Raw genomic sequence first — 10972 nt, forward strand, 5'->3', positions numbered from 1 at the left:
TCGCAAATAAATCCATGTTTTTCCTACCAGCCTTCTTCAACTGTCCAACTTTTGCATCTGTATGTTACTAAATTCACCCCAGATGATTCGAAAAAAGACTTTAACGGGTAGACTATTTTAGGGGGTGTAGTCAGGGTTAAGGAAACAAATGAGAGAGAGCACTCAGGGAGCAGGAATACGGTCCGCCATTACCACTCATTGGCTGAGGGACAGTGGAGGACACTGTGTTCCCAAAAGCCAGCAAGAGTGAGGGAGGCGGCTGCTGTGCCAAGGAGGGGAAATGGAAGAAAGCTGTGGCAGGCTACCTTCCCAGCCTCCAGAACTGTGAGGACCTTAGCGTTCACTTTTGTGTCATTAGTTCTATGGTTTGACAAATGTATGTCATGTATCCACCATTGTAGTATCACACAGAATAACTTCACTGTTCTAAAAATCCTCTACACTTCACCTTTTCATCTTCCCTCTCTCCCTCTGAACGCTTGATAACCACTGACCTTTTTACTGTCTCCATAGTTTTGTCTTTCCAAGAATGTCAGACAGTTAGAATTATTCGGTATGTATCCATTTCAGATCAGCTTCTTTCACTTAGTCATAGGCACTTAAGGGCCTTCTGTGTCCTTTCATGGCTTGATAGCACATTTCTTTTTATTGCTGATAATATCCCATTGGATGGATGTACCACACTTTATCTATGCAGATATATTGAAGGGCATCCTGGTTGCTTCCAAGTGTGGGCAAATATGGGGAAAAAATCTCTAAAAATGCATTTAATAAAATAATTTATAGAAAATATTATCTTGGCAGTAGTATAGTGAAATTTATATTTTAATTTCCCCAAATCTTCCCAAGTATGTCAGGTTAAACAAGGTGTCCTTCAGTGAAAACATTTGTGTAATTATTATAATTTGTATAATTAGTGGTTGACATATAAGTCCTAAGAAAGTCTTTTTAGAAGATGTCACAACCACTGAGAAAGTGAATGATTAATATCTGGGCACAATCTTTATGCAAGTCTGATGGCTTCTAATTTGTTGCATTTAAGAAAATTGCAATAGGATTTAATTGGTTTTTCAGTTGATAGGACTTTTAAATTTAGCTTTGATAGATGCTTACTCTGTGATTTTAGCATTTACCTCAGAAGAAGTTCAAAGAATTGAATGACATGGCTCTAACTAAATTTTTTCCATTCCCATTAACTTACATTTAAGGGCACAATGTCTCAGTACATATCTGTTATAAACAAGCAAGAAAATAAAAGAAATAAAATTAAAAAAAAACATTATGAGGTTTTTTTTTTCAAAAAAATGTATTTGATTCTAGTCTATTCATGTGTCAAAATGCATTTGGGACATGCCTCTCTATCTCTCTGTCTTTGTCTCTCTCTCCGTATCTCCTGATATACTTACTACTGATTTGGGCATATCAGGTGACTGAGCAACCATGCCCTCAAGTTTTCTAGGAACCTGGCTGTCCTCCTAGATCAGGGCTATTCAAAGGCGCAGTATCACCATCCCCTGGGAGCCTGTTCAAAATACAAGTTCATGGGCCCCTCTCCAGATCTGGACTCAGAATCTGGAGATGGTGCCAGACATCCGCGTTGACAAGCCCTCCAGTGATTTGGAAGCATGCTACTCGGAACCCTGTACTAGTTGCCATTTGTTTCTTTAGAGTTTTGTCATTGCCCTGAGCAGTTGGCTTAACTGGCAGTGCCAGGAACGGGTCTTTGTTTCCAAGCCTATCTTGATGGCCATACCCTTGACTTGGTCTTTTTTTAAAAAAATATATATTTTATTGGTTTTTTACAGAGAGGAAGGGAGAAGGATAGAGAGTTAGAAACATCGATAAGCGAGAAACATCGATTCAGCTGCCTCCTGCACACCCCCTAACTGGGGATGTGCCCGCAACCAAGGCACATGCCCTTGACCGGAATCGAACCTGGGACCCTTCAGTCCGCAGGCCGATGCTCTATCCACTGAGCCAAACCGGTCAGGGCTTGACTTGGTCTTTGTCTCTAGGCTGTATTGTATTTGAATCCCTTTTACTGGCTGGAAAGTCTGGGAAAAAGTCTTACTTTCCAGCCCTGCTAGTTCTGGGCTCTCTATCATCCTCTACATTCTGCTTGTAAGCTGACCAGATCTTCTCTGAGCGGTATGATAACCTGTGCAGCTGAAAGCAACCAGCTCCCATCGCGAACTTCTGCCTCCCAAGCTTCTTGTCCAAGTCTCGGGTTCAGTAGGTATATTTGCTATCTTCCAAGTTAACTCAGGTGACAGTTTTACCAGATGTCTTATCATTGCATAACATGGGTCACACTTTCCAGCTCTGTAACAGCTTCCTTGCTATGTTTTTCTGCCTCTGTCTTCCATCAAGGCCCAAAGCCAATCCAATATATTTTAGGATTTCATTGCAGTACCAATTTCTGCCAAGTCTGATGTTGCTGTATAATCAACCACTCCAAATCTAGTGACACTTGTGATTGCTCACGTGTCCACAGGTTAACTAGGGTTTGGCTGAAAGCCGGGGTTGGCTTGGTGGCTCTGCTTCTCACTGCACACTCGTGTGTCTGCCAGGGTAGCTCTACTCCCTTGGGCCAGAGGAAGAGCCAGGGCATTATTTTCATAGAGATGGCAGAGGTGCAAGATGAGACGTGAAAATATGTGGTGCTTCTCAGGTCCTAGGCTCAGAACTGGCATGCTATCACTTCTGCCCACAGGGCACTGGCCAAAGCAAGTCACGTGGGCAAGGCCAAAGCCAAAGGACACCCGTGATAAAACTATGACAAGAGTATGGCTGCAGGGAGCAGTGAAGAATGAGGACAACACTTCAATCTGGCATCCAGAATAAAAATAAGAATTTCTCCTATGTGTTGACATTCCTTCAAAATGGTATCCTCCCAGGGCATGTGTGTCCTTGTTTCTTTTTATCACCAATTAGACTAAGTTCCAGAAGAGCAGGGGTCATATCACCACTGAGGCTCAAGAGCCAGACAGTGCCTGGCACAGAGTAGATGCTCAGTAGGTACTTGTGGGACAAGCCAATGACTACATAAATGAATGAGTATTTTTCCAACAGGCAGTTTGCCAATTTAGATCTGCAGAGGCCAGGAATTAAGTGCTGATTTGAAGCCTCGTCTGGACATTGAATTTGAACCTGCAAGATTTCCATCAGTATGTCTTCTTAGGAAAATGAAAAGCTCACCTTTGCGTTTGAACTTCATAGAAGCAAAGTGAAAGTAGGAGGAAGATACCACAACTTGAAAAAGAGTCAAAAAGAAAAAAAAAATGCAGCAAAGGGAGGCTGTTGAGAGGGAAGAGCTGATGAAATACCTGTGTGGGTTTTCATGCTACTTTTCCCCTTTCTCTCAAATTCTTCCTTTAGAAAAGGATGAGTGAGGGAGTTTAAGTAGCGGTCTCAGGGGCACCCGGCCTGTCACTGCCTGTTTTGTAATCCGAGCCAAGAATCCACTGGGGAGGGGGTAGCGGGGTGTACTAAGACCTCCCCATGAAATCTGGTTGGCAGGCTGTGTGACCCCCTCAGGAGCCACGTGGGACGGTTTGATGTCTGTTGAACCTGTTCACAGCATCCTTCCGTCTGCGCTCACAGCCTGGCTGCTGCCGCAGATTACAGCGTTAATATTTCTCCCTTCACAACACAGTCTTCTCTGCTCTACTCTTTCGGAATTTTGTTACAAATATGTTGCAGTGTGCGGGCTGAAAGGAGAGAGAAAAATTGAAATTCCACCTGACTTAAGATCATTGTCTCTATCAGGACACCCTAAGCCTTCTCCACGTTTCAGTAAGAGCCCTTTACTTTGCTTGTCTCAAGGTTTTGCTCATACTGTGACCTTACCAGTCGGCTCTCCCTTCCCACGTTCAGCAGGCCTCTCCCCCTCCTGCCTTCACAGGGGGGAACCTCATCAAGAACATGGGCAAGGGAGTGATCCTCATGTGGGATCAAATTCCAGTTCTGGTACTTAGAAGCTGTATCGCTTTGGGGGAGTTATGCCACTCCCCTAAGCTCTATTTTTCTCATTTATAAGCTGAGAAGAGCGGAATATTGTTGGGGGGTTAGACATAGCATATATTGCATGGAAATTGCTCAGTGCACCCCTTTTCAAAAAAGAGACCCACTCAAAGGCTTCGCCTTTTCCCTCCACAAACTTCTCAGGCAGAATTTGCCATCTTGTACGGTCAGAGGAAAAGGGGCCAGCACATTCTAATTTGGTCACTCCCTGGCGGCAAACAGCTGGGCATCTCTGAGCTGGGGGTTGTACCTGCAGGGAGGCGTGGTGTGAAGACTGGCACACGCCAGGAACACCAACCCTTGTTGGCAAATACATGATTAATGCTCATTAAAGGGACTGACTGCTCCAAGGGATTCCGTGATTTCTTGCAGGAGCCGAATGATATGATGGAAAGAGCACGAGTTTTGGAGATAGAGGCCCATCTGTGTGGCCTTGAGTATCTCTCCAAGCCTATTTCCTTGTGGCAGAATGGAGCTGCTGGTACCTTCTCACAGGGTGTTTGTTCCGACTGAAGGAGGTAATCTATGGCCGATGTGATGATCAGACCATCAGTGGGGAGAGGCGACATCCCCAGGGGTTGTACAGTTTGCTGGCTGGGAATCTGGAGATGGGCTCGGAGATGGGAACATTCCCGAAGGAGCAGAAGATCAGCCCCTCAGCTGGGTGTAGCAGCTGATTTAGGGACTTAGGAGCCAGCCCCTCTGGGTTCAGCTTCTAGCTCTGTTGCTTACTAGCTGCATGGCCTTAGAAAATCACCTAAACTTCCTAAATTCAGTTTTCTCATTAATAAAACTGGCATATTAACTCATATCTCTTGGAACTGTCAAAATTTTATGAAATAATGACTGTAGAGGGTTTAAAAATGCTAGTCTCCCTCCCCCTGAATATCTAGCTTCCTGTGTAAAGTAGCCGTAATAATAGCCATCTCCACCGGTTACAGCAAGAAAACGCCAATTCCAGTGTTCACTGTGCCTACCGTGGCTGTTATGTTTAGCCATAAGCCTTGCTGAATCACAATTGCAGAAGGAGGGAAGTGGACCACAGTGATGGGATCTCATCAGAGAGTCACTCTGGTAGCCAAACAATGGGGGGGATGTCTCCCATTTCCCCTTTGTCAAGGTAATTCCTGTGTGCATTTGCATATGCTTAATTTTTGCATTGGAACAGGGCCAAGGAAGTTACTCTTCCCTCCCCTCCCCTCCTCTCCCCTCCTCTCCACTCCTCTCTCCTCTCCTCTCCTCTCCTCTCCTCTCCTCTCCTCTCCTCTCCTCTCCTCTCCTCTCCTCTCCTCTCCTGTCCTCTCCTCTCCTCTCCTCTCCTCCCTCCCCTCCCCTCCCCTCCCCTCCCCTCCCCTCCCTCCCCTCCCCTCCCCTCTCCTCTCCTCTCCTCTCCTCTTCTCTCTGTAAAATCACTTCTCTTTCTCTCTGTAAAATCCCTTCTTGAAAACACCCTCCAGTTTTGACCCAACTGTGGGGCACTTTGTTCCATTAACGCAGGGATCTCTACTGGGCCCATGCATGGGCCTATGATGAGGTGGGTAGACCCCTGACACTGTTTAATGTTTCCCCAGGCAGAGAAAGGGTCGTGGCATTCATGAAGCTCCATGAGCCTGCCTCCCCTGCGAGGTTTGGAAACACCGCTCTGAGAGCAGATGAATGCAGCCATGCTATTCCATGGGGGACTTAAACCCAACTCACTTCTGCAAATGGATGGGAGGCCAATTTCTTTGGAACTTTCCCCACTTTGTTTAACACAGAAGTTGTAGCAGCAAAGACAGATCTAAATCTTTTGTGCATTTTATTTCCACTGTGCTCTCAGGGGAGGAAGTCCTGTGTTTGGGGCCCAGTGGACCTGCATCCCTGGACCTGCCCACAGAGCAGGTAAACTTGCCTTTCCTGAAAACCCTTGATGATGAATGTCATCATTAAACTTCCACAGCTGAGCAGAGCCCCCCTGGCCTCTGAGTTATTGAGCCTCTCTGCCTCTGTGAGGTGGCTCCTGGTTAGGTGGCTCTGGTGACCCTCTGAACTTCCTCCCTCCTGCAGACAGCCTTGCCCAACACGCACCAGCTCCAGAGGCCAGAAATGCAGTTGCACCATTGAAGGTGATTCCTTCTTATTAAGCTTCGAAGGGTCCGCATTTGTGACTTTTCAAATAATTGGGCCCCAAAAGAAGCACCATAGACTGATTGGTTCTCTTTGGAATTTGTTTCGCATAAATCCAGCTCAGCTAAGGTGAACCTCAACGCGGACTGCAAGGAGAATGTGTTTGGTTATGCTGGGCTGTAGGCACTAAATCGGGCCACATTGTCACTTTTCTTTGGTAATATAAACAAGCCACAGACTGCTCAGCACTTGTCAGTGACTGCAATCGGTCAAGTCTGCCGTCTGAGCTATAACTCAGAAGGAAAAAGTCCGATAACTTAGTCTGAGCTTCACCTTTCATGAGCCATCAGTTCATACATCACCCCTGACATAAAAGGGGCCTCATTCCCACAGAGTTAGCCCCAGAAGGTTTTTCCTGGTGTTAAGTTCTTTAAAATAGCATCTGTGCTGAGGACATTAGTCTCCAAAATTTTACCCAAGTGCCAATGATTCTACTAAATCAGACTTGCAGGACAATTCCTCGGGGCTCCTTCTATTTATTTAGGCCAGAGTGACTATTCAGGAAAGGTAATATTTTTCAGGTCAATATTTTATCGCTTGATCCAACCTACAATATGTACTACACCTTTAACACTGGTCAACAGGGCCTCTGAGGGTATAGGTTCACCTGCTTGTCATTTAGAATATTAATCATTCAACACATGTTTCTTGAACATCTGCTCTGTGCCAGGCACAGCATCAAACACTGGAGCTGAAGCAGAGAGGAGCATGGCAAGGCTCTTGGTCTTCTGAAGCTTATATGCATACTAGAGGCCTGATGCACGACATTCATGCACTCGGAGGGGGGGGGGGGGCGGATCCCTCAGCCTGGCCTGTGCCCTCTTGCAGTCCAGGAGCCCTCAGGGGATGTCCCACTGACAGCTTAGGCTCGCTTCCCCTGGGAGTTGAACATCCTTAGAGCTGCCGTGGAGGCCGGAGAGGGTCCCGCCACCACTGCTGCGCTCACCAGCCAAGAGTCCAGCTTCTGGTGCATTGACCACCAGGGGGCAGCTCCTGCGTTGAGCGTCTGTCCCCTGGTGGTCAGTGCACATCATGGCAACTGATCATTCCATGGTTCAGTCGATTTGTATATTAGCCTTTTATTATATAAGATGGAGAAGACAGACCAAGTAAACCAATAAAATAATTATAGACAGTAGAGCTTTGAAGGAACTAGTGAGAATGATGTTATGAATAATGAAGATGGGGGTAGTCATGGAACGTGTCTCAATCCAGACACTTTAGCTGAGCCTGAAGGATGAGACGGCGCCAGCCAGGCCAGAGGAGAGAAGTGAGCCAGCCAAGGCCCGTGCCTCATCTTGGTATGGCTGGACAACCATTACTGTGGCTTCTCTATCTACCGGATTGTTCAGGACCTGAACTTTTTTCTCACTTAAACTATGGCTTGAAACGCGCTAATTGTGATGTTTGGAGAGTCGAAGCATTCTCCTGAGTAACTGAGCAGTTTTAGAAGAGAGTCTCCTTCTGCAGACGCCCTGTGGAGCCCCGGGTAGGATGGAGTGGGGGGTTGTTCTGTCTGCAGGAAGAGTGAACCTAGATCACCCCTGCCCCAGTCACAGCAGCCCTGGGAGCACACCAAGAACCAGTTTGTTGACTCACGGGCTCTTATGGAGAAATTACTTCCTGGTTGTAAATTAGTCACCAGGGGGAGTTGGTTTTCCTTCCAGAGGTCAGGCGTGCTGTTTAGCACCATGATTCCCAACGCAGGGAGAACTGGGGCGCCCTAATGTCATTTGTTGGAGTTCACAATGACCTCATCCCCTGAAAGTGCTAGGCCGCTTGTGCTTGTTTGAAACATTTAACTGGATATAAAATTCATTTCACTTTGAGGAATTTTGAGAAATTGATGAATTCCCAGGTGTTGCAAAACTGTTGCTAGGAATTGAATAATAAAGTGATTTGTTCCGGACCCTAATAGCCAGAAAGAATAACTGCTTTCCTAAGACGTTTATTAGCTCAGGAAGAGAAGCAATCTAATGGTCTGAAACAAAGCAAACCCTGAAGCACAGAGAAGTGTGGGGCTTACATTTGGGTATCTATTGGGGTAAAACAGTGGGTGAGCTGCCTTACCTGTGAGAAGTACAGACAGTTCCTGGGTGGGACCTTTGCTACACATGAAAACCTCCCAGAGCCGCTGCTCCCCTGTGACAGCCATGGTTACACTAGAGCCCCATCTCCCCATCCCGGAAATGATGAGACTTCCTCTCCCCTCCTTTGTGAAGCCGCCACACTTTCCGGGAGATGCTCAGTGAAATAGTCACCGTTATGGGTTGAATTATGTTTCCCTAAAAAGGCTGTTGAAGTCTTAACTCCCAGTACCTGTGAATGTGACCTTATTTGGAAACAGGGTCTTTGCAAAGATCAAGTTGAGATGAGGTCATTAGCTTAGGCCTTAATTGAATATGATGGGGTTCTTATAAAAAGGAGAAATTTGGACAGAGCAATAGACATGCGCAGAAAGAAGATGATGTGAAGACACAGGGAGAATGGCATTCGCAAGCCAAGGAAGGCCTGAGGCCACCAGCCAGAGGGAGACTGGAGCAGATTTTCCTCACAGCCCTGAAGGAACCAGCCCGCAGACACCAGCACCATGTTACACAAGTCCTGGGAAACTAATACGCTCGCCATGCATTTTCTCAATCCACGTAATGTACACATATACTTGTTACAAGACACTGCCTAGACCTGCCTTTACCTTGGCTTCAGAGGGACCTAAAACTCAAGTCTTTGTCATCATTGCCATCATAGTTCTTATCACCATTTATTCTGCACCACGCCCTGTACTAGGTGCTTTACTTCCATTATTTCATTTATGCCTTAAAAAGGGAAGTGTCCATACGTCCATTTTACAGCAGAGTCAACTGAGATCACCCATCTCATTAATGATGGGACTTGGATTTTAACTACCCAGTATTGCTGTAGGGGGGCCAGGAACCTGGCATATGGGCCTTTGAAGGTGTACAGTCAGACTAAATACACTTCCTTAGGGTAAAGCAGTTTAGAAGGTTGGCCCGGGAATCTATCCTCTGAAACCAAGGTCATGTCGTTGGGAAAACATGTTCTGAGTTTCATAATATAACTGACTTGCTAATGAATCTTTGAAACATGTTCATTAGCGAGTTTGTTTATAGGTTGCCCGAGTCATTAAGTTGAAACGTTGCATTACTTATAACAATTACTCAGAATTTTAATGAAAAAATGCAGATGGGTGATATATATATTTTGCTAAATAATGTCAAAAGATTTAAAATATATGCTCCCCTGCTGGATGAGGTGAAGTGTTAATGAGGCTATTTGGTTACAGATTAGCAGGATGGGAACGAAATTGGGAGGAGTGAGAAAAGCTTTAGGTTTTGCTATAGACACTGACTTTTACAAATTAAAATTAGGGGTGATACCTGGCCGACATGTGTCAGTGGTTGAGCCTTGACCTATGAACCAGGAGGTCATGGTTTGATTCCTAGTCGGGGCACATGCCTGGGTTCCAGGCTCACTCCCCAGAATTGGGCTTGTGGGAGGCAACTGATGGATGATTCTCTCTCATCATTGATGCTTCTATCTCTCTCTCCTGTCCCTTCCTCTCTGAAATCAATAAAAATATATTTTAAAAAATAGGGGCGACAAATGAGACAGGTCCCAAGAAGTCAAATCATCATACTTCTAGGATTGATGAAGATGGCTCTCTCCACTCCCTTTTCTCCCCATAAACATTTTATTCAGAATAAGGACACCCCCTGGCAATGGGCAAGGAGACACCTGATTGGTGGTATTGCTCTTATATCAATCAGGGGCAAAGCAGATGTACAGTCCTTAGTTCATCCTAGCTTGATGCCTGTGTCGGTGGCCAGAACTGTTTCATGCCTGAGGCACATAAAAAAAAGAATAAGGACTATAGTTATGAAAAATAAATGTACAGAACACATTTTTTTAAAAAACCTCAAACTTAAAAAAATCATAACTATAATTACTTGAGAAAACAGCAATCACAAAGTTGGTATATACAGTGATAAGTTATACAAGTTAGTAGATAATTGCAAGACTGATTTTCTCATTTTCCTGGTCAACACATTTTCTGAGACTCTGTACTAATCAGACCTCAATGGCATACATTTTTTAGAATATTAATCAGACTGGCTTAAAAAGTGGGGGTATTAGGGAGTGGGATTAATTAAGTCACCCAAGTGAAAAGTCTAATGCAATATCTACTACTCAGTAAAGATAGATGTATGCACCTAGAATATAATCAGTCTCACCTGTGGTGTGAATGTAAGTCTAAATTTCATAGTTTTCATGCATGAAATCTTTGGTTTATAAGAGTTTGAAATCAACCAATGGCAGCTTGAAGATAGACTGTCAATTTTGTGTTGTTTTTTTTGTTATCAGAAATGTGTTGGTTGCTTTCGAATGTCTGAAGAGTAATATTTAAATGTGAAAAAAATTTTAATTTGCTAATAAAAGTTAATTTATCTTTAAATAATAGGAAGAATGGGAAATGGATAGATACAAAGTTAACTGAATAACTCTAACACTTCCAAATAAAAAATCCATTATATCCCCAGAGAGTAATCATTAACTATAATCACATAATGAGAGGCATATGCAAAGACCAAGATTGTAACTGCTCATTGAAAAGATCACCTAAATCTCGTATTTTTTTTTCTCTCCAGAGTAAGACAGTGATTAGGGTTGTACCCTATGAGAGAGAGAGAGAGAGAGAGAGAGAGAGAGAGAGAGAGTGTTTTGTTCTTTTTTCAATTTTTGCTTCATGATCCTGTTACATTTC

The 10972-nt window shown here is 44.6% G+C and overlaps 1 pseudogene; it reads left to right on the forward strand.

Annotated features, from left to right (window-relative positions):
* The first annotated feature begins 9918 nt into the window (after nt 1–9918).
* Nucleotides 9919–10063, forward strand: LOC118662138 (annotated as a pseudogene).
* Nucleotides 10064–10972: the final 909 nt, after the last annotated feature.

The sequence above is a fragment of the Myotis myotis genome, unplaced genomic scaffold (genome assembly GCF_014108235.1).
Source record: "Myotis myotis isolate mMyoMyo1 unplaced genomic scaffold, mMyoMyo1.p scaffold_m19_p_1, whole genome shotgun sequence".
NCBI lineage: Eukaryota > Metazoa > Chordata > Mammalia > Chiroptera > Vespertilionidae > Myotis > Myotis myotis.